The sequence below is a fragment of the Heterocephalus glaber genome, unplaced genomic scaffold (assembly GCF_053883595.1).
Source record: "Heterocephalus glaber isolate CG9 unplaced genomic scaffold, H.glaber_assembly_v1.0 deba00000937, whole genome shotgun sequence".
Lineage (NCBI taxonomy): Eukaryota > Metazoa > Chordata > Mammalia > Rodentia > Bathyergidae > Heterocephalus > Heterocephalus glaber.
Window position 1 is genome coordinate 7,305,583 of NW_028258173.1, and position 24,828 is coordinate 7,330,410.

General features: G+C 40.7%; 1 long non-coding RNA gene across 1 annotated transcript; it reads right to left on the minus strand.

Annotated features, from left to right (window-relative positions):
• Positions 1 to 1,316: 1,316 nt before the first annotated feature.
• Positions 1,317 to 24,778, minus strand: LOC147828761 (uncharacterized). The gene is made up of 4 exons (XR_015450267.1): positions 24,575 to 24,778; positions 19,880 to 19,939; positions 9,221 to 9,315; positions 1,317 to 1,499 (listed from the first exon to the last, which is right to left on the minus strand). It is a non-coding gene; the product is annotated as an uncharacterized LOC147828761 (long non-coding RNA).
• Between the last annotated feature and the right edge of the window lie 50 nt (positions 24,779 to 24,828).

Genomic DNA, 24,828 nt, shown 5'->3' on the forward strand with positions numbered 1-24,828 from the left:
GGTGGATACGCAGCCACTCCTCATGCCTCATTTGAATCTTGGGACTCCACAATGCTGACACATTGCTCGTGTAGCACACATGATTTTTGGCACCAGTATCCAGACTATAAGATTTGGGAAGGCAACAGATAGGACTCAATCCAGTTGATGGTTCTTTTGCTTGATTCAGATAGAATTCATGAACCAGCAAAGTGTAGCTCTAGATGCCTTCAGTTGACTCTGCCAGTTGCTGGCTGCCATAGGTTGAATAATTTTCCTCTGACAAGCCCTTCTGCCATGTTGTTGCTGCCTTGAAGCCAAAAAGCTATGGACTGTATTCTCTGAAAGCCTTGAGCCAAAATAAATCTCCCCTCTTTTAAATTGCAGGCATTGAATATTTTGTCCCAGTGACAAGAAAGTGACTAATACAAAAACTGGTACAGAGCTATGTTTATATCTGACCATGTGATTTAGAAGCCTTTGGAACTGGTCTGAGGGAGTTTTGAAAAAAGCTTTTCCCCACAAATGGGAATACTGCTCTATCTCATTTATTGGGTGACTTAAGATGCTGTCTGTTTTGAGTGAGGCCTAGAACAAAATAGTACTTTCCAGCAGATCTGGGTTGAGGTAAAAATGGTCCTGCCACTTGGGTCATCTGAGCTGGTTGATTTCATGGTACTAGAAGACTCTGTGAAAGATAAGGATGCCATGTGGCACCTCTGGTAAACCCCAGTAGGACAACACAATTCTGTTGCAGACCAACACAACTCTGTGGGTTTGGGACCAGGGCATGCCATCTGACCCAGAGAACTACTCACTGTGTAGCAAGGAGCCCCTTAGCATGATACAATGCCCAAGTAAAGGTAAAATGCCTGGCCAACATTACAGTCTGTTGACTGTGGTTACCTACCTCATTATGGATGGTTGAATTCACATAGGCATTAATGCTATCTGCAGCTCCCTTGGCTGTCATACCTATACCCTTGTAAGGAGTCCCCTACAATCTGCTGGCATAAGAGCAAAGCCAATACACTTCTCAAATTGATGAGCTTTAAACAATACAATTTCCCTTGTTCAATATTTTGAAACAACCACACCCTGCTCAGAATGTGCAAGAAAAGTAAGGAAACGATTACCATTAAAAATCTAGTTATTAGTTAATTCTGAAAGTAGGAGAAGGACAGATATGAAGTTAGAGACAGGGATATCATGGCTTCAAATATCTTAATGTTAAATTTCTTAGGCTGACGATGGGCACACATGCTTATTTTGGTCCTCAAACTATGGACATCATATATTTTATTTAATTATTTTTACATTTTAAAAGGTATCTAGCAATAAGATGAAGATAAACATAAGGCCCAGGATCAGGGGTTCCTTCTGGAGTCTGAAAGGCTGTGGGCATCAGTGGACATGGGAGTCGCAGGAGTCTTGCAGCTTGATGCTGTCTTCCCACAAGGAGGCCTCTGAGGCTTATTCACCCAGAGGATGGCTTTGGACATAACCAGTAGCAGGGGCACCTTCAGGAAAAAGAGGAGTAGGAAGTTGGTATTGTGGGAGGGACAGAGTGACCAGCCCTGAGCTGCCTCCTCCATGGAGCCACAGGCACTGCACTTCCTCCCCTTTCCTTTGGGCTCTGGCTCTGTGCCCTTAAAACCCATCAGCAACCCCATTCCGAGCAACACAGGATTCTGACCTTCAATTCCAGAACTGTCCTCGAGTGTCAGGACACAGCAGTACAGGAGAGAGTGGTGATGAAGAGATGAGAGGAGAAGAGGTGGAGAAGAGATGTGAGGCTGTTATGATTCCTCAGGCATGAAAATTCAAAGCTGGGAACCACTTGGAGGAAAAAACTTTCCCTTTCAATTTCTCCCCACTCAAGGCAAACTGTCATCTAATCCTTAAATACGATCATGAGAACAGCTCTTCTGCTTAAACCATTCAACAACCTCAACCCAAAGGGGTAACTTCTCTAACCTCTGTTCTTGGTCAGTCTGCTCACCCCCAGGTCCTGGTACACGGTCCCTGTTTTAGTCACTTTCTCATAGTGTCACTGTGACATAATACCAAACACCCACATTAAAGAGGGAGAGGTTTAACTTGGCTAACATTTTCAGCCCATGATTGTCTGGATCTAAGGCCAAAACAGCATGGCAGAGAGGCAAAGTGAAGGAAAGCTGCTCACTTCATGGCAGCCAGGAAGCAGAGAACAAAGAGAGGAGTCAGGGAGGGGGATATACCCTTCTAGGTAATGCCCCCAATTACGCACCTCTTCTGACCAGGCCCCACCTACCTCATTCAGCTATGGATTCATCAGTGGATTCATGAATTGAGGATTATAGCACTCCTATGATCCACTTACCTTCCAGAAGCCCAACCCCTGAACACATGAGTCTTTGGCGGGACATTCCAGATCCAAACCATAACATTCTGCCTCTGGCCCCCCAAAAGACTCATGGTCATCTCTTTATGAAAAATACATTTAGTCTATCTCTAGGAGCCACCAAAGTTTTAACAGTTCTACCATTGCCAAAATATCCTAGTCCAAAGTCTCTTCTGAGATTCAAGGCAAACTCTTATCTGTGAGCCCCTGTGAAAAACTAAAAAGAAAGTTAAGCATGCTGACATATATTGGCACAGGACAAGCATTTGCATTCCAAAAGGAAGAAATAAAAGGATAGAAAGGAGTCAGACCAAAACAAAACCAAATCCCAGCACAGCAAACATTAAATTCTGTAGTACCATCTCCAGCACCAGAAGCAAGTTGTGGTAAGAAGTGAGCTCCAAATGGCTTAGGTGGCCTTGCCCATGTGGCATGGCCAGTTGGAGTCCTCATGGCCTTTCTCTTGGGTGACTCTGCCCACTACCTTCAGTCTTCCTTAGATGTTCCTTGTTTCTGGCCATTCTAACTTCCAGGGATCTCCACTGTACCTTCAAATCATTCTTACAAATTCACTGCCTGGCCTCCCAACCTTCTTCTGAAATTTGGTTGGAAGCCTCCATGTCACCATAACTTTTACATTCTGCCTGCCTGGAAAACCAGCATGATGTGGATGACACCAAGATGTGCTGCCAGCTTCAGTAGTAGCCAGACACCCATAGATCATGGCTACCGAGGCCTCTAAGTACCTGAATGGCTGAGCACTGTGAACTGAATCTGTGGAAGCCAATTACCTAGGTGGCCTTTGTCCAAGAGGGTGCCCTGGGGATGTCTTCTCAAAACAGCTTTTCACTTTTATACCTTGGAGTCTGCAAAAGGGTGAAGATCCTCTCAAGCCATTTTTCCTATTGCTCTGGTGCAAAATACTTTGTTTAATTTTAATGCTAATCTTTTTAGCAATCACACTTTCACCTCTGCTCCACTTTACAGGCCCCAAATTCATATGCATTTCCTTAATAGCCCCCAGAAAAAAATTTAAATTATTTTGGTCCTGATTCTCATTGTAATTTTGGTAAAAGCAACCAACATTGTCCATGCCTGAATGTTGAGTTGCCTTGAAATTTTCTCTGCCCAACTAATGAGTCTGCTGCCTGTCTCCTGCAGTTTCAGGACATGAGCGTGAATGTGACCATAGATGTTTATTTTGGGCATGGAACCAATGTCTGATCACTGTTTGGTGCATTCACCATGGTGGAGAAATCTTCCTGAGGGAGGGGATGACCTGGCTGTGAGGCTAAGAGCTTTGGCCTTTTCTGGGGGATGGGAGGGCTCCTGCACATCAGTGGGGTTGTGCTTGTGTTACCCCCCTTTTTGCTATTATTCTTTGGAGCATGGGGTTTCTTATGCCCCTGGAGGGATGGAGCTGAGCTGAGATGAGGCAAGGCAGCCAGTGAGTGTCATAGTGAGTTTGCCCTTCACCCCCAGAGATGCAGACCTGGAGAGGCAGCTTTCTGAGCTGAGGCTGCTACCATGCCACCTACACTGGCTTTGGGACATCGTGGGAGAGAGAGGGTTCTGAAAGCTGCTTTCTTGACGTCTCTTGGGTCCAAGAGGCTTGTGCCTGGTCCACCTGATGCGTTTGGGGGTGCACCTGGAAGCATACCTTGGACTGCGTGGATTTGGGTGGCCCCTTGGATAGTGGCTAAAGTTGTTCATGGAACCTAGTGGAGTCTATGGACTCACACATGTCTGAGGTTTGTTTTCCTTCCCCTCTCACCCTGAGGGTGCCTCAATCCCCTTCTTGTTCCAGTTCCCCCACCTCCATCCCCAAACCTGCTCAGGCTTTTATCTGTCAGAAAACTCAAATCTTTTGGCTCTTGTTTTTTCTGGTGCTGGTCAGTTGAGAGAGGCAGAGAACTGGAGAGAAGACTTGCCTAGAACTCTCTCTGTATGGGGCTGGGAGAGGAAATGTGTGGCCTTCTGCATTTTAAACTATATAGAATCTCAGTATTTCAATAAAAGGGCTGCTTCAGCCCTTTTTCTCTGTGATTCTCCTGGGTCCTAGAGCCAGTCTATAGATATCTCTTCCTGGGGTTACTTGTCTAATACTAATACCTCTTTCTACCTCTCTAATACCTCTTTCTCTCTCTATTCTACTTGGTTCTGGTATTATTATGGTAACTTTGGCCTCAAGTTTATGTTGTGTAACCTGTGGTTGCTGATTGAATTTTCACTGTAAAGCTTTAATTTGCCTGACATTTCATTATGAAGGTTTTGTTTTGTTTTTTTGAGACAGGGTCTCACTATATAGTTCAGGCTGGTCTTGAACCACTATGTAGCCAGTCTGCCCTTGAACTCAACGGTGATCCTCCTGCCTTAGCCTTTTGAGTACTGGAATTGCAGGCATGTGCCACCACACCTGGTTCCTTGTGAAGTTTTCATTTGTCAGAAAACTTGTATCTTTTTGTGAGGTGAACTAGTGAAAATACAGGGGAGTTGGGGACAGAGGAGAGGGCTGGGGTGAGGAGACTACACAAGGGCTAGAGTTTTAAAAGCTAGGTCCTGCTTGGATTGCAAGTGGCAGTGAGCTCCAAAGTTTAGTTTTATCCCTAGGCATGTCCTATCCCCTATTCTTAGACTGCCATCTATTGCCAGGTAGTGGGACATGACAGGACCATTTGTTAAATTGCTTAGCTCTGTCAAACCAGGGTCTTCAAGAGGGATCTATGCAGGAAAATTATCTGGATTTTATAAGGGGTTTTATTGAGTGAAGTGCTTACTACCCTTCCTTAGTCAGGCATACTGTCACATTAGGTGGTTTTATAACTGGCTAGAGGTGTCCAGGCAGTAGAGCATCGCAGTTCTGGACTTTGTCCTGAAGATGGGTTGTGGCTATAGGGAGAGATCCAAAGGTCCAAAAGAAAGTGATGGCAGTGGCCACACAAGAAAAGTCTAGCCCCCAAGGAGTTTAGCACTACTTAGGGAAGCCTTGGTGAAAAGCTGAACAGGTCATAGACTGACCTGGAGGGTGCCCTATAAAGTTCCCATGTGGAAGTTGACCCAGGGAAAGCTCCATAGCATTCCTATGACTTAATGCCAAAGAGTCTGGCTTTACCAGGACATACAAGGACATTTCCATCACCTGCAGGAGCTTCAGGTCACCCGGATGTAGCAGGCAAACAAATTATTTTCCTGTGCTGTACTGGAGTATCTTACTCAATTCTAATTTCTTATTGGGGTGAGTTATCTTCCCCTTTCTCAGTTGTAGGTCTTCAAGGAGTGAGACAGTCAGCTTTCTATACCCCCATTCTGAACTTCTGGTTGGAAGATTTACTTTTCCAAGCTGCCTTTATGGTGATACTGGAGTGTTCCATACCAGTAATTAGAAGAGATATACTCTTCCTACTCAGGACCACTCTGTCATTCAAACTTCTGACAACCCATATCCTAGCTGTTAGGGACCCTGCCAGCCTGAGCCCATTGCCCTCAATTTCTCTGCTAGGAGTTGATCCCTAAGCATGGTATTATGGCACCCCGGGCAGGGCTGTCAAGGCCACTCCAGTCATCATTCAATTGAAGGATCCTAATTTATACCCTCACAGGAGGTAGTATTACTTAAGAGGGGAGCTAGGTGGGGGCTAAATCTCATTACTGATAAATTTTTGACTACAGGATTGTTGGTACTGTGCTGGTCCCCATGCTGTACACTAATTTTACCAATGGTCAAGCTATCAGGAGAATTATCACCTAGTAAAACACCTCAGAATCATCAAGAGGCAGTGGTATCTGTTCACCCATTCGTAGCAGACCCATACACTCTCCTAGCACAAATCCCAAGAGGCATTAGTTGGTTCTCTGTTCTTGATCTCAAAGATGCCTTTTTCTTCCCCCCATTGTAGTGTCCAATCCTTGTCTCCCTTTGAATGTGAGGATCCCCAAACAGGGCTTTGGCGACAGTATACTTGGCCTATGTTACCTCAGAGTTTTAGAGAGCCCCCACTTGTTTGCACAGACTTTAGCTTGAGACCTAAAAGACTAAAGTTTAAAAGGGGAGGCTTATTACAGTAAGTAGATGACTGCCTCATTTGAAGCCCCAGCAAGGACTTATATGATTTTTTAAAATCAGCATTAAAACTCTCAATTTTTTTTTTTTTTTAGCAAAAAGGGGTTACAAGGTATCTCAACATAATGCCCACATTTCTCAAAACAAGGTGACCTACCTTGGATATGTTTTAACAACCAGGACAGAGAAAACTGTCCCCAAGGAGAAAAAGGCAATTTGCCAACTGACTCTTCCAGGGTCTAAAGAGCAGCTGAGGGCTTTTTTGGGAATGGCTGGCTTCTGTCTCGTATGGATACCCCATTTTGGAGTAGTAGTCAACCCCTAATGAGGCAATTTGAGGAACAGAAACTGAAAGCTTGAAATGGACAGCAGCTTCTCAAGAGGTCTTCTATGCCTTAAAATGGGCCCTGATGCCGGCCTCGGCATTGGGAATCCAAGACCTAGCTAAACTTTTTTCTTTCTTTGTGACTGAAAAATAGAGAGTAGGCATTGGAGGGCTCACTCAGGATCTGGGCCAGGAAAACCAACCAGTTGCCTACTTTTCCAAATGACTAGATGGGGTGACCTAGGGCTGGCCTACCTGCTTTTGAGCAATAGCCAGTATGGCACTCTTAGTCCAGGAAGCTTCTAAGATTGGGCCAAAAGCTCTCAGTTCTAACCCCACATCAGGTTAAGGCCCTGTCATAACTCAAAGGACATTTGTAAATGACTGGAGAAAGGCTCATTAAATAGCAGGCTGTCCTCATCAAATACCCAGCTGTCTTCAACCTTACATTGTTTAAAATCCAGCCACCCTCCTCCAAACTAATTGACAGGTAAAACAAGAGTGTAAACAAATCATTACCCCAATTATGCCAGCCACCCAAATCAGAAGGGCCAACCACTGACAGGGACAGCTAGCACATGGATCACTGATGGCAGCAGTTTATAAAGGGTGACATTAGGAAGGGAGGTTATGCCATAGTCAGCCCTACCCTGGTCATTAAAGCAAGAAAGCTTTATCTTGGGACTTGCCCAAAAGTCAGTACTTATTGCTCTCAGGCTCTTCAATTTGTCAAGGGCAAAAGGATCAATATATAGATACTGACTCCAAGTATACCTTTCTGGTCTTACATGTCATACAGCCATCTAGAAAGAAAGAGGACTTTTTACTAGCTGTCAGTTTCCAATAAAACATGGACCAGTATCCTTAACCTTCTCAAGGGATTTAATCTCCCAAGCAAGGTAACAGTTGTCCACCGCCTGAGACATCAAGTCTCTAAGAGTAATTCTAAGCCACATTTAGCTGCCAAACAAGATGCTCTCCAAAATAATCCTGGCCCATCAATATCTCTTCCTGTGGTCCCATTCCAGAATCTAGACTTAGAACCAGGATACTCTGCAGAAGAGTTTCAAATGATTCACAATGAGGAAGGAGCCTAAAAGGGTCAATGGTGGTATGTGGGATCCCAACTGTTCTTGCCACAATACAGTGGAAAGTTATCAAGTCCCTGCATCATACCTTCCACCCAGGGTGGGAATCTACTACCGCTATGACACATAGGCTCTTTATAGTGCCTGGAATTCATAACACTATAACCCAGGTCTGTAAGGCATGTCCTGTCTGTGCTCTCCATAATCCATACACTCATCCACCCCCATTGTCTGAAACAATACAATGGCAAGGGGCCTTCCCTGGGAAAGGTTGGCAAATAGATTTTACCCACATGCCTACATGTAAGGGGTACATGAATTTCTTGGTGTGCACTGATGCCTTTACTGGATAGATAGAGCCCCTCCCTACCAGGTCAAAATGGGCCTTTGAGGTGGTAAAAGTCCTCCTTTAAAAAGTGATCCCTAGGTTTGGACTGTTTAGGTCTATTGAGAGCAATAATGGATTCTCCTTCACATCTCAAATTACACAGGGAGTTGCTGAAGCACTGGAATTGAATAGTATCTCTACCCTTTCTAGCCCCAGTCCTCAGGAAAGATCAAACAAGCCAGTCACACCCTCAAGCAAGCCTTGGCCAAGCTGTGTCAAGAAGCCCACCATAAGTGGCTAGACTTCCTCCCAATTGTCTTAATGACACTTCCAGCCGCCCCCAAATCCAAACTTAATCTCAGCCCACTTGAGATGTTCTATGGGAGGCCCTTTTTGACATCTGGTCTACTTACTGACACCAAAACATCCCAGTTCCTCCAACACGTTACCCATCTGGGAATTTTCCAACAGGACTTCCAGGAATATGGAAATATTCTTTCACTCTCAGGGACTAACAATAATTGTCAGCTCAAGGTCTGCCCTGGTAATCAGATCCTAATGAAGACCAGGAAGGAGGTGGGACTCAAACCAACTCACCCCCAAATGGAAAGGCCCTTATATAATTATCCTAACCATACATTCTGTCATTAAGGTTGAGGGAATATATAGTTTAATTCACCTCTCCAGGATGAAACTCAAGCTGCCAAAGACACCGGGGCGGGGGGGGGGGAGTGAGGGAGGGCACCAGGGATTTAGCTCAGTGGCACCACACCTGCCTCATAAGCACAAGGTACTGTGTTCAATCCCCAGTAGCAAGAAACAAAAACAAAAAACAAAACAAAAAGAGAGATCACAAGCCTTATACACCTATGAACTAGTGGATGACTTCAAGTTTCTTTTCAGAAAAGAAAGCATCAACCAACCTGTTGATCAAGATAAGTAAAATGTTTAATTCCCTCTAAGTAAAAAGAAAAACTAGCCACATCCTGGAAATAGGATCCTTGTCCATGTGTATTATGTAGCTAGTTTTGCTACTCTCTTGTTTGCTACAACTCACTGTTGAGGTCCATCCTTGCTCCAAGTTATAAGATGATCTCTTTTGGTTTGTTCCTGTTTTGTCTAAAATCCTTGTGGTTGGTTCAAAAGCTGCCTCTAAAAAAATAATAAGCAGTGATTACTTACACAAAACCCTAAAGTTAATCATATCTTTCTCTTGTTATCAACAGCTACCTAAGAACCTGATAGTGTAGACAAACTTGTCTAGAGTACTGCCATACTCCAAGATCAAATAGATTCACTAGCAGTGGTGGCCATTAACTTCAAAAAATGTAGCTGCTTCTTCTTTTACCATCAGGTATATTCTTATTCTTATTCTTATTTTGGTACCAGGGATCAAACTCAGGACCTTGTGCTTTCAAAGCAGGTGGCAGAAACACTGAGCTAAATCCCTGGCCCTTACCATCAGGTATATTCTTGTAATTCTTTGCTTGATATACTCAAGAACCTAGAATCTGTCTCTCAGGCCCATCACATGCTGTATCACAAGGACATTTTAAGGTTATACATGTGCACATTCCTACCCGGCCACCTGGTTGGGGTCTATTTCCAAAACAAGGCACACAGCAATCCTGGGTGCTGGCCTATACCCAGTGACATCAGAAAAGAAGCATTCTTTAAAGACACTTCATCCTTGGGCTGAGATCTAATCTGGATTCTCCTATGATTAATACCCCTGAGGGAACACTCATCACCTAAGAGGAAAAGGGAAAACATTCTTTTTGAAACAGGGTCTTGCTATGGAGTTCAGGCTGGCCTTGAACTCAGTATGTAGCCCATGCTGGCCTTGAACTCACAGCAATCCTCCTGCCTCAGCTTCCCAAGTGCTAGGATTACAGGTGTGTGCCACCATGCCCAGCACACAGAAGACATTTTTAAGATATTGACATTTTAAAGTAAGCTCTAGGAGAAATATCCATAAACACCATAATCACCATAGTTCCTTGAAGCCCAGGAATAATTCTTGTGTGCACAAAAGGGTATCCAAACTCACAGTGTAGATGCTTTTGTGACATTGCCCACCTTCTCACTTGAAGGTGTAACTCTTTCTATATCTTCTTTACAATAAATTCTATCTATACATTTGTATGTCTGCTGTTATGGCTTGTATCTAGATGTCCCCCAAAGCCTCATGCGGTCATAGGTGGGGATTTTCAGAGGTGGTTGGATCTAGGTTGTGTGATGCTGGGATTAAGGGTGCCCCACCCCAGGTGTGAGTACTCCCTAGGCTTTGGGGGAGTAGCCTGGCTAGAATATATGGGACAGAAAGAGGGCTGTTGCCATCATCTGCGGTTGCTGTTTGTTGTCTTCTGCTGCCTCCTTTCTACTCTTTGATGCCTTTCTGCCAGGCCACTCTACCTCGGAGTGAGCTGATTAGTAACCTCTACAAACTGTGAGCTAAAATAAACCTTTCCTACTTTAACTTTAGGTGTTGAGTATTTTATCTCAACAATGAGAAAAGTAACTAAGACAGCTGCCTATATGTCTTGACTGAATTCTCTCATCAAAGGCATGAAGAATCAAGGACTGAGCAAGTGAGGGGGTCAATTCCTTACTGTTTTAGGACCCAGATTCCTGCTGACATCAGAATGCTGTAGAAGACAGTGTTGGTCAAGGAAGGGATGGTAGCAGAGGACAGGAATGCTGGAGAAACACATTCTCCCATCCCACCAACATAGCTCTGAGGCCTTTGAAGGATATGTCAAAGAACTGAGGACCCTTCCAGGGATGTGCCTTCTTATGGGTCTGTATGGTTGGCCCTAAAGGGAAGCCTGACAGGGGACAGGGAGCTTAGGGGGATCCAGGAGGGAAGTGATCAGGGCCTGGGCAGATGGGGCTGGGCTGGAGTAGACAAGCTGCCTGGCTCCGTAAGAAGGAACAATGGTCCAGATCCTCAAGATCAGTATCTAATCAGTATCTGAGAAGCAATTTGGGAGTTGCAGGGCACAAGTCAGGTATCTATTTCTACTATTTTCTATTTGCTGGCAAAACTGCCTCATTCTTGCTCTGATTGCTCTTATCTAAGGAAGTAAGTTGGAAAGTCAAGAGTCAAGCTCATGGCACTTATCCTTCCCAAGCTTTCCTACTAAATTTGAAAAATATGTAGATGTCCTGTCCTATCCTCTGGGATTCTGACACTCAACTGGCTTGAGGTGGGGCCTGGAGTTGCATTTTTAAACCATGCCTCAGGTGACTCCAGTGGGCAACCTGCTGAAAGCAGGCTTCACAAGGACTCTAGAAGCAGCACAGAGGGAAGACGGACAGGAGTGTGAGATGAGAAGGAGAAGGTCCTAATCAGAAACTCAGGCTAGGTGCTGTGGCACATGTTTGTAGTCCCAGCTACTTGAAGAGCTGAAGAAAAAGGATCCCTTGAGCCCAAGAGTTTGGGGATGGCCTGGGTAACAGTAATACTCTACATCAGCAAAAATTACTTGAAAGAGAGCTGGGGTGTAGTTCAGTAGTAAAGCACATGCTTAGCATCAGGAAGGCCTTTAGTTTGAATCCCCAGCCCCATAAAGAAGAGAAAGAAGGGGAAGAGAAGGAAGAGGAGAGAAAGAGGGAGAAGAAGGAGGAGGAAGAGGAGGGGGAGGGGGAGGGGGAGGAGAGGACAATACCAGCAATGAGCTTTTGTGAAAGAAAACTATCAGATGGTCAAACTTCAAGGTGGTCAAGAGCTGTAAGCTCAGATCTGCCTCCTGATCTACTGGGAGAGGGGGGCAGGAAAACAGAGGGGAGAAGTTGTTTGTTGAGTGGGAGAAGTCTAGGGTTATTTTGCATGATATAGATGGTCATCATGCCACTGTACAAGTCACAGATTTTTTTTCCAAGGGAGTTATTATGTGCTGCAGAGGGACTTGAGCTTGTGAGGTCAAGCGCATTGGAGAGTAAGCTGGCTTCCTCTGCACAGGTCCATTTCTCAAAAGTTGGTTTCAAACTGTCATTGAGTGGATTCTGGAGGCACTTCCTGAAAAGAAACTCTTTTTTTTTAAAGGAAATTTTATGCAGGTATGTGCAAACCTTAAACAGGTTCAGTTTCACAGATGAATTCTCCCAAATCTTCAAGGGGCAGGAAATTCCACTAGTAGGCAGACCTTTCCAGGCATGTAGAAAGAGGAACTCATCAATGTTTTTAGTGAATTGATACTGGTATTACAACGTAATTGAGATAGCATACATGGAAAAGAAAACATATTTCACTGTCATTTATAAAAAACACCTCAAGTAAACTACTAGAGGATAAAATGTGGATGTATATTAAAAGAACAATTGGTTCAAGTAATGTCAGGGTAATCCATCTGGGAACTATTTATATATTATTAATCACTTGAATCATTTAGAGGAGAAAATATAGCCTTCTTGATAGAAAAAAAAAAGGCAATTATAATATTTAAGATCCATTCCATGGGCCAGGGCTGTAGCACAGTGGTGCCATGTCTGCCTGGCAAGCACACAGTCCTGAGTTTGATTCCCAGTAACCCCCTCCCCCACAAAACAAATCCATTCGTGTCTTTTGTCCCAAGCAAACTTCAAACTTGTTTATGAGATATTTATTAAAACAACACACTTAGTGGACAAATAAGTAAAATGTATACATCATTACTGAAAACGATATACTATCATACAAAAAAGTATTTTATTTTGAGAAAGTGACTTCTAATTTATAGACAGTTATACTTTCAGAACTAAAGCCACAGAACAATAAGGTCAAATTCTGTGTCAATTTCTTTGCGTGTTATTGAGTTGTTAAGCATATTTGTGTCTTCTTGGGTTAGTTTTGGTAGTTTTTATGTATCTAGGGATCTGTCCATTTCTTCAAAATTTGCTAATTTATTGGAATATAGCTTTTCAAAGTAGTTACTATCTTCTGGATTTCCACAGTGTGTGTTGTGATTTCACCTTTTTCATTTGTGCTTGCATGATGTCTTTTCTCACTGTCTCTTGGTAAGTCTGGCTAGGGGCTTGTATATTTTATTTATTCTTTCAAAGAACCAGCTTTTTGATTCATTGATTTTTTTTTTTTTACTGTTTTTTTGTCTCAATTTCATTGATTTCTGCTCTCTTTATAATTTCCCTCCTTAATTTTGGTTTGGGACTGGCTTGTTGTTGTTTCTCAAGTATCTTAAGATTTTTCATATGGTTGTCTATTTGAACTTGCTCTGTTTTCTTAATGTGAGCATTGACTGCAATGAATTTTCCTCTTAGAACTTCTTTCATAATATCCCAGAGGTTTCAACGAGTTGTACCATCATTGTCATTAACATCCAGTAATTTTACAATTTCTTCTTTGATTTTTTTTCTGTGACCCATTGGTTGTTTAGGAGTATGTTGTTAATTTTCCAGGTGCTTTTGCCTTTTCTGAAATTTCTTCTGACATTGATTTCTATTTTCTTTTTTTTTTATTGGTACATTTTATTGGTACACTTTAGGTATACAATTTGTTTACATTTATCCTGGGTGTTTGTACCTATACATGATATATCTTGGTTCTTCTTTTTTTCCCCATTACCTGTGCAGCCTTCACCCCCTCCACCCTTCCCTATTTACATAGATTTCGTTTCCATTTTTTTTTCTTTTCTCATAGTTTTTCCTTTCCCTCTTTTCCTTTCCCCTTCCCCTCCCTTCACTCCTTCCTCTTTGGACCTTTTTTCCTATTTCAAATTATCAATTATTCATTTTAATCATTTTAACCCTTGTTTACACTATCAATTTCTCACACTAGAGAAACTATTCAGTATTTACACACGTGTGTCCTATTTATTTCACTTAAGAGTATGGCCTCAATATGCATCTATTTAGCTATAAATGACTAGTTTTTTGTTCTTTATGGCTGAGTAGTACTCCATTTTATTAAAAAAATCACATTTTCTTTATCCAGTTTCCAGTTGATGGGCACTTGGGCTGCTTCCAAGCTTTAGCTATTACAAACTGTGCCGCCACGAACATGGGTGCACATATATCACTGTGGTGTGATTCTTTTAATTCTTTTGGGAAGATACCCAGCAGGAGAATAGCTGGGTCAAATGGGACCTCTAGTCCTAGTTCTTTGAGGTATCTCCATACTGACTTCCACAGTGGTTGCACCAGTCTGCACTCCCACCAACAATGGAGAAGGGTTCCTTTCTCCCCACAACCCTGCCAGCATTTGTTATTGGTTGATTTCTTGATAGCAGCCATTCTTTCTGGGGTGAGGTGGAAGCTCAGGGTTGTTTTCATCTGCATCTCTCAAATGACGAGTGATGTTGAACTTTTTTTCATATATTTGTTTGCTGCTTTTACTTCTTTGAGAAATGTCTGTTCATTTCAGATGCCCATTTTTGAATTGGGTCTTTGAATTTGGAGGGTCTGATTTTTTTCAGTTCTTTATATATTCTAGATAGTAGTCCTTTGTCTGAGGTACAGCTGCTAAATCTTTTTTCCCATATTGTAGGTTGTCTGTTAGCCCTGTTGGTGGTTTCTTTTGCAGTGCAGAAGCTTTTTAATAAGATGAGATCCCAGTTGCTGATTCTTTCTGCTAGTTCCCGTGCTGCTGAGGTTTTGTTCATGAAGTCTTTTCCTATGCCAATGTCTTCAAGAGTTCTACCTAACTTATCTTCCAGCAAGTTTAGTGTTTCTGTCTTAATATTTAGAAGTTTAATCCACTTCAATCTTAGTTTAGTGCATGGTGATAGGTATGGGTCTAGTTTAAATCTTTGGCAGATTGAAATCCAGTTTTTCCAACACCATTTATTAAATAGGCTATCTTTCCTCCAATGATGGTGGTTGGCTCCTTTGTCAAAGATGAGGTGGCTGAGCATGTCTGGAGTTGTTTCTGCATTTTCTAATCTATTCCACTGATCCTCAGGTCTGTTCCTTTGCCAGTACCATGCTGATTTTATCACAGTAGCTTTGTAGTATAGTTTCAAGCTGGGGATTGTGATACCCCCAGCCATGTCTCTGTTGCCTAGAATTGCTTTAGCTATTCTAGGTCTCTTATGGTTCCAAATAAATTTTTGGATTGTTTTCTCTAGTTCTGTGAAGTATATTGTTGGAATTTCAATTGGCATTGCATTGAATCTATATAGTAGTTTTGGAAGTATGGCCATTTTCACTACATTGGTTCTTCCTACCCAGGAGCAAGGGATGTCATTCCATTTTCTTGTATCCTCTTTGATCTCTTTTTTCAGAGTGCTGTAGTTTTCAGTGTAGAGATCTTTTGCTTCCTTTGTCAGATTGATTCCTAGATATTTCATTTTTTTGGATACTATTGTAAAAGGAATTGTTTCCCTAATTTCTCTCTCAGTGAGTCTATTATTTGTGTAGAAGAAGGCTATTGTTTTTTGAGTGTTGACCTTGTATCCAGCTACTCTACTGAATCTGTCAATTAAGTCTAGAAGTCTTCTGGTGGAGTTTTTTGGGTCTTCTATGTAAAGTATCATATCATCAGAAAATAATGACAGTTTAACTTCTTCTTTTCCTATATTTATTCCTTTTATTTCTTTCTCTTTTCTGATTGCTGTGGCTAATGTTTCCAGAACTATATTGAACAGGAGTGGTGATAGTGGGCATCCTTGTCTTGTTCCTGATTTTAGCGTGAGTTTTAAGTTTTTGACCATTTAGTATGATGTTGGTTGTTGGTTTTTCATAGATAGCCTTAATCAGATTAAGATAAAGACCTTCTATTCCAATTTTCTGTAGGGTTTTTATAATGAATGGATGCTGGATTTTGTCGAATGCTTTTTCCGTATCTATTGAGATGATCATATGGTTTTTGTCCTTGACTCTGTTAATATGGTGTATTACATTTATTGATTTACATATGTTGAACCATCCTTGCATCCCTGGGATAAATCCAACTTGGTCAGGGTGTATGATCTTCTTGATGACACTCTGTATTCTGTTTGCCAGTATCTTGTTGAGGATTTTTGTATCTATGTTCATTAGGGAGATTGGCCTGTAGTTCTCTTTTTGGGTTGGGTCTTTCCCTGGTTTTGGAATCAAAGTAACACTTGCTTCCAGGAATGAATTTGGAAGCTTTGCTTCCCTTTCAGTTTCCTTGATGAGTTTAAAGAGTAATGGCATTAGTTCTTCTTTAAATGTGTTGTAAAATTCAGCAGTGAATCCATCTGGACCTGGGCTTTTCTTTGTTGGTAAATATTTTATTACATTTTCAATTTCACTCATTGTAGTTGGGGTGTTTAGAATTTCTATATCTTCTTCATTTAACTTTGGCAATTTGTATGTTTCTAGGAATCTGCCCATTTCGTCTGTTTTCCATTTTATTGGAGTAGAGGTTCTCGAAGTAGGTATTGATGATCCTCTGGATTTCTTTTGGATCTGTTGTGACTTCACCTTTTTCATTCTTAATTGCATGTATTTGTGCCTTTTGTTTCCTTTTTTTGATTAGGTTGGCTAAAGGTTTATCAATTTTATTTATTCTTTCAAAAAACCAACTCTTTGATTCATTGAGTTTTTTGTATTGTTCTCTTAGTCTCCATTGCATTGATTTCTGCCTTGATCTTTATAATTTCCTCTTTTGTAAGAGCTTTGGATTTGTTATGCTCTTCTTTTTCTAGGAGCTTGAGGTTCTGCATTAGGTTATTTATCTGAGTTTTCTCTGTTTTCCTAATATGGGCATTCACTGCTATGAATTTCTCATGTAGAACTGCTTTCATTGTGTCCCATAGATTTCTGTATGTTGTACTGGCATTTTCATTTACTTGTAGAAACTGTTTAATTTCTTCTGTGACTCATTGGTTGTTCAAGAGGGTGTTATTCAGTTTCCATGTGTTTGTGGGGGTTTTGCGGTTTCTTATGTTATTGATCTCCAATTTTATTGCACTATGGTCTGATAATATACAGGGGGTAACTTCTATTCATTTACATTTACTTAGACATGTCCTATGAGCTAGCATGTGTTCTGTTCTGGAGAATGACCCGTGTGCATCCAAAAAGAATGTGCATTCCAATTTTGTGGGTTGGAACACTCTGTAAACATCTATTAAGTCCATTTGTTCAATAGCTTGGTCCAGTTCTAGAATTTCCTTATTAACTTTTTGTCTAGATGATCTATTTGTGATAGTGGGGTATTGAGGTCCCCCACTACAACTGTGTTAGTGTTCATTTGGTTTTTCATGTCTATTAATGTTTGTTTTATATATTTGAGGACATTCATATTTGGCGCATATATATTTAGGATTGTCATCTCTTCCTCTTGGATTGTTCCCTTCACAAGGATGTAGTGACCATCTTTGTCTCTCTTAATTAGTTTTGGTTTGAAATCTACTTTGTCTGCAAATAAGATTGCTACCCCTACTTTCTGCTGGGTTTCTGTGGTGTGGAGAACTGTTTTCCATCCTTTTACTTTCAGTCCATGAGTTTCTTTTTGAGCTAGGTGTGTTTCTTGTATACAGCATATTATTGCATTTTCCTTTTTAATCCATTCTGCCAGTCTATTTCTTTTGATTGGTGAATTGAGGCCATTAACATTGAGGGTTATAATTGATAGATATTGATTTATCCTTGTCATGATGTTTTACTTTTGTTAGCTCTTTTATTTCTTTTTTTTTCTCCCTTTCCTTTTAGAGTCTTACCTTGCCTGGTGGCTTCCCTCTGTTGGGCCTCATGGAGTTGTGGCCTTCATTGCTTTTTTCTAAGATATTGTTTAGAATTGCTTGTAGTGCTGGTTTGGTGTTCATGAAATTTCTCAGGTGTTCTTTGTCATGGAAGCATCTAATTTCCCCATTGATTTTGAAAGATAATTTTGCAAGATACAACAGTCTAGATTGGAAGTTATTTTCTTTTAGGGCTTGAAATACTTCACTCCAGGCTCTCCTTGATTTGAGGGTTTGTGTTGAGAAGTCTGCTGTGATTCCGATGGGCTTTCCTTTGTAGGTGATTTGTTTCTTTTCTCTAACTGCTTGTAGGATTTTGTTTTTCTGTTGGGTTTCTGTGATCTTGACTATTATATGTCTAGATGTAGATTTTTTTTTTATCATGGCTAGTTGGAGTTCTATATGCCTCACTTATCTGTATGTCCAATTCTCTACCTCTTCTGGGAACTTTTCCACTGTTACTTCTGTGAACAGTTTTTTTTATGTCAATTGTGCTTTCTCCTGTTTTTTCATGGACTATCAGTCTTATGTTATTCTTCTTTGCATTGTCTAGCAGTTGTTGGATTGATTTCTCATTGTCCCTTACTATTTTTAAGAAATCTCTATTTTCATGCTCTCTAACCATGATCCTGTCTTCTATATCTGATATTCTATCTTCAGATTCCCTTAATCTGCTGTGGATTCTTTCAATGGAGTTTTTGATCTCCTGACTATCTGTTTGAATCTGTTTCATGGATTCCATTTCTTTCTTATGTTGGGTGATCATAGTTTCCATTTCTTTCTTATGCTGGGTATTCATGGCTTCCAGCATGTTTCTGAGCTCATCTATTTTTTTTTATCTGTTTCTGTTCTAGATCCTCTAATCATGTCTTTCACTCTGCTCACCATCTCTGTAGATATCTGGGAGATTATTTCTGCTTTGAATTTTTCTAGAGCCTCATTCATCTGTTTTGTTACTTCCTGTACTATCAGTTCAGGATATCCAGGTGGTTGGTTATGGGACATTTCCATCTCATTTCCCCCCAGGATTTTCCCTTGGTGGGGTGGAAGTCTGAGTTTGTGCCTTGCTTAAATGTCTTCTCATTTTTGTTTTTGGTACTGTCCTTGGTTTAACTCCTGGGTTGATAGTTTGAAATTGCTTATTGTAGGTATCTTTGTTGCTTGTAATTAGAACCCTTATGGAATGATTGCTTCTCAGAGGTGTCTTCCAGATATAGCTGGTCTTTAAGTTTTGAGTCTCTAATGACTCTAAGGCTATCTCATTTTCCTTATACTAGGAAGGTTCATTGACTAGATCAATAACAACACCTTGGCCCAAGTGATACAATCAGCAACACCATTGCATCAAGTACATCTTTGAAAATGACATTTTGTGGTAGTTATTAATCTATCACCTTTAGCTGTGTGAATTAAATCAAGATCAAGGACCAGCCCAACATATAGTGAATAAACTCTTCAATATAACAACTTTACCCTTTGGGATGGGGAGTTAGCAGGGGTTGAGGAGGGAGGGACAGATGGGAAGAAGGATAGGGGAAGGTTAGCAGTGTGGCCAGAGGACACAGATGAGAGGCAAGAAGAGAATAATAGTAAAATAAAGAAGAACTCCAAATGAGGACCAAAACAGGGACAAAAAGGGAAGATGAACAATGTGGGAGAGCAAGAGAGTGAGTGTAAGAGAGAGAGAAAGGAAAGAGAAAAGAAAGAAGAAAAGAAAAAAAGGAGAGAAAAATATTTGCAAAGAGTAGGAAAAAATTAAAGATAAGAGGAGCAAAAGAAAAGAGAAAAAAATAAACATAATACTAATTTTGGGAATAAAAAAAACAATGAAGATGTAGGGTCTCTTTCAGGGTATGTCTCTGCTGTCACAAAAGACAACGTGGGTAGCAGTGTGCAAATATAAGTCAATGAGTCTCAGCAAGCTAGTTGCAGACCCAAGAGATTCAGGCAGATTTCTGCCTGCAAGTCCCAAGTTGAGCTCCCTGTCCTCCTGTAGGGTTGAACTCCAGCTGCCCTTCCCCTGAAGGTAGACACAGTCCTGATGGGAGGTGAAGATGACTCCAACTTACCCAGTACAGTGGTCTGGTGGTCCGGTGTCCTCTGTGTCTTTGTGGTGTGGAACCAGGTGGCTGTACAGAGAAGAGGCCAGAGGAGGGGGGGCGGTGTAGGGGTGTTCAGTGGATTGCTGTGGGGGCGTGGGCTGGTTTGGCATGTTCTGCATAACTCGTGACCTTGGTAGGGCATCCGCAGACCTGTTGATTTCTATTTTCATTGCACAGTGGTCTGATAGTATGCATGAGATAATTTCTATTCTTTTATATTTACTTAAGCAGGCTTTGTGGACTAGTATGCAATCTATTTTGGAAAAAAAATAACATGTGCTGCTGAAAAGAATATACACTCTGTTGTAGAGGGCTGGAATACTCTGTATATAGCCATTAAGTCTATATGTTCAAAGGTGTAGTTCAGTTCTGAAATTTCTCTATTCGTTTCTTTATTGGGTTAGTTGATCTAGTTCTTTGTGAAAGTGAGGTGTTAAAATTCCCTATTTTTGTTTTTGTTTATTTGATATTTTAATTTCAGCAGTTTTTGTTTTATGCAGATAGGTGCTCTGGCATTTGGTGCATGTATGTTTATAATGTTACCTCTTCTTGTTGGATTGTTCCCTTAACTAGTATGTAGTGACCTTTGTCTCTTCTAATCAGTTTTAGCTTGAAGTTTACCATGTCTGATATTAGAATTGTTACCCCTGCTTGTTTTCAGGGTCCTGGTGCATACAATGTTGTTTTCCATCCTTTAATTTTTAGTCTATGAATAATTTTTTGGATTAGATGAGGTTCTTGAATGCAACAAATTGTTGGATTCTGTTTTTTGATCCAATCTGCTATCTGTGTATTTTAATTGGAGAGGCTGTTAACATTGAGAGATATTACTGAGATATGTTGGTTATTTACTAACATCGCCTTCTTTATCTGTTGGTGTATGCTTTGTTTTCCTTTTCCTGATCTTTTTGTTGCTCTTTATCCACTGACCTCACTATTTACTTTGTGTTTTTAGCTGTATCCAATTTATTGTTTCTGTCAAGAATATTTTTAAAACTTCTCTAAAGCTGGCTGAGCACTCATATATTTTCTGAGCTGGTCTTTTTGTTTTTTTCTTTTGGTACCAGGGATTGAACTCAAGACCTTGCACTTGTGAGGCAGGTGGCAGAACCACTGAGCTAAATCCCCGGCCCCTGAGCTGGTCTTTTGCATGGAAATACCTTATTGTTCCATCTATTTTGAAAGATAATTTTGCTGGGTAAGTTAATCTGGGTTGGAAGTTACTTGCTCTTAAGGCTTGAAATATTTCACTCAAAGCTCTCCTGGCCTTTAGGGTTTGTGTTGAGAAGTCTGTTGTGATTCTAACTGGTTACCTTTATATGTGATTTTTTTTTTGTTTTTCTCTGGCTGCTTTTAAAATTCTGGGTTTTTTGCTGGATACCTGGTAATGTAATAAGGATGTGCTTTGGTGAGCTTCTTTTTTCATTATAATTGTTTGGTGTTCTATAAGTGTTGCTTACTTGTATTTTAAATTCTTTTCTTATATTTGAGAAATTTTCTTCCACAATTTCTGTAAGCACATTGATGAATCTATTTGTATTATCTTCTAGCTTTTCTCTAACTCCAATTACACTTAGATTGGTCTTCTTGTCATCTAATAGCTGCTGGATAGCCTTTTCTTATTTTCTTTTCAGCGTCTTTGAGCTCTTTATCATAGTTCACTATTTTGTCCTTAATATCAGACACTCTGTCTTCACATTGGTCACTTCTGCAATGTATGAATTCTAAAGTTTTTTTATTTCAGGTGTTTCTATCTGACATCTTTTCAAGGATTCCATATTTTTGTTGATTCTGTCATTCAAATTTTGAAGTGTTTTGTTTAGCTCATCCAGTTTTGTACCTATTTCCCCAACATTCACTGTGGGCATATTGAGTAAAATTGCTGTGAACTTTTGGTTCATTTCCTCTTTGAAGGCATCTACTTTATCTCTTTTATGAACTTTTCATAGATTTCTGCTCCCTAGTATTTGTTTTCTTCCACCTTTGTGATCCTTTGCTCTGTCTTGGGAGTTTGGGGGATTCAGAGATCTCCTACTTCCTTGCTTCCCCACTGTCTTATGTGTATCTGTGTTTATTTGTTTGTTTATGTATATATCTTTTTAAAAATTATGTATGGCCCCCTCTTTCTTCCTCTCCTTTTTTGGTGGTTACTGTAGGTTGAGGACTAGAGAAATGAAGAAAATTTGTGGCTTACATGGACATTTTTACTAGGATGTTTCCTCACCGTGAATAATTTTCAGCTTTGTATGTCCAGCACTAGAATTTACTCCTGTTATTTACTTTAACTGATTTTGACCCTGTCCCTATGTTTTGCTAAAAGAATTACTTCTGGTTATAACAGCATCCACAGATTCAATCTTACAATACTTCTATATGATAGTCATTGCTGTCAACTTTTCCCCTTTGCTATTCTCTATGCACAATATGACAGTTCAATATTTATGGTTGTTCTGCAATGAGGTAGGTGAGGTGAGGAGGGGTGGGGAGAATGGGATGTGGTTGGGTGAGGAGTGTTAGACACTAAGGGAGAGGTTTGAAGGGAGCAATAGTGGTAGATGACAAGAAAAATTGGATGTGGGGTCTGACTTTATTGGAGTACTTTTAGTTGTGTTGAGGGTTTGTATTGAGAGTTTTCAGAGGATATTTTGTAGGGGCAAGGGTGAGATATGGGAGAAAGGGGGTTTACTTTGTAATTGAGGAAAGCTTCATGGTTGTCAGGACTTACTGACAGGGAGGAGAATAAGCTAGGTAAGATATGGAAGAGCCAAAGGCTTAGGATGGGGAGGATCAAGGAATAATACTACAGAAGATAGGAGAGACTGTGAGGGAGCTAAGTATGAGGAATTTAAAAACTTGGGAGGAGGAATTTTCATGTTTGGAAAAAAATAAAGCAATATGTTAATAATATTATCTTCCGATTTGAGGTGAAAAAAACTAGATAAAGAGCTGAGATAAGGGAGAGAGCTTTGACACTTATTAAATCAGAGCCAATGAAAGAACAAATATACACAAGTACCAACCCAATAAACACAGGAAACTTTAAGTTTCCATAAAAGAACTTGACACAACCCCACATTACTAAATAAATCAAGAACCTATAAGATGTCCGGTGGGAACACAGATTAAATATTCCAATGAAACATTTCATATGTGATTCCCAATAACTTCTTTGCCAGAGAGTCTGAGTGCTCACACCCCAATAACTCCTGTGATCCCTCTACCACACTACAGAAGCTAACTCAGACTCAGGACTTCTTTCTGCCAGGTTGCAGGTATTCTTGCAGAGTCGGATTCAGTCTGAGTTCTACGGTTAGGAACTCTGACTGTCCCTCTCCCTGGGTGTGATGGTGGATTTGGCAGTCAGGTTCACTGGCTCTAAATTGTCCACTGAGTCAGGATTATTTCTATGCAATCAAATCAGCTACAGCAGTAACCAGCTAATCAGTTACAGTGGTATCTATTGGGGCCAGTTGAGAAATACTTACTATGAGATCCTATTTTGGGTCTCCCTTTACCCTAGAGAAGAAATCCATGATTATAGTGTAAGCATCACAACAACTCAAATCTTGACTCACAGTTGATGTATACTAAATGTGATGGCTGAGTCTCCTCTGATAATAAAAAATAGCATTCAACAGTAATTTTATATAATCAGTTATCTAAAGCTCAGGGGTTTGGGACCAGATAATACCAGAATGGGGAAGAGAAGAGGAAAAAAGAAGTTTTTTTTCTTTCTTCCACCCCATTCTTAAGTTCTCCACTCTGTGGTATGGGAAGGAGAAATAAGAGGAGGGCGACAGATTCTAATGATGGTAAGGATATGTAATATATTTAGAAGAGGGTAACAGGGAAAACTGGGTACAAAATTGGTAGTGAGAAATAGGGATGGCAAAAGATTTTATGACTGATATAAATATTAGCGATAAAGTTAAAAGGGGACAAATGAAAAGGGGTAGAGGAAAGAAAACAATTGAGAATGAATAAGAACAGGAGAAAGAAATCAGGTGAAGAGATATGGCTATAAAAGGACAAGAGTGAATTCCCTTACCCTTTATAAACTATATTGGGAGAAAAAAAGGCAAGAGGAAGAGAAGCACACATACAGAGACATGCTCATAAAAGAAAAAAATGACAAAATGGACTAAAAGTATGGGGGGGAGGGTAAAATAAACAGGACACACATGCATAAATACCAAATAGTTTCTCTGGTGTGAGAAACAGAAAGTGTACATAAAGATCAAAATGTATAATAGATAATCTGAAATAGGAAAAAAAGGTGCAAAGCGGAAGGGGAAGTGGGAGGGGTAGGGGAAAGGAAAGAGGGGAACGGAATTAACGTGAGAAAATGAAAAAATAGAAACAAAGACTTTGTATATAGGGATGGAAGTGTTGAAGGGAGGGCATGATATGGGGAAAAATAAGAATCAAGATATATTATGTAGGGGCCAGGGATTTAGCTCAGTGGTTCTGGTGCCTGCCTCGCAAGCACAAGGTCCCGAGTTCGATCCCCAGTACCAAAAAAAAAGAAAAAAAAAGATATATTATGTAAAGGTACAAATCTCTAATGATGAATGTCATTATATTGTATACCTAAAATGTACAAATAAGATTTTTTTTAAAGTATGGGGGGGAACGCGCAATACTTTCCCGCCAGATGGTTACCTCGCTCCCTCGGAAAATCTCCTACTGGAAGAACGCACATCATAGAGCCGATACTAACTAGCTCCGCAGTATCAGCAGTAGCTTTTTAGGCGCCATGGGAGGGGAAAGTATGAGAGGGAAACAAAGGCGAAAACCGCTCTACACTCAGGCCTCCTATTCCGTAACCAAAAGCAAGATAAGGTCCCAGGTGAGGAGAGCGTGACAGGCGGCTATGCGCAGGCGCACTCTGTTATGCTTCCGGAGGGAGGGGCGAA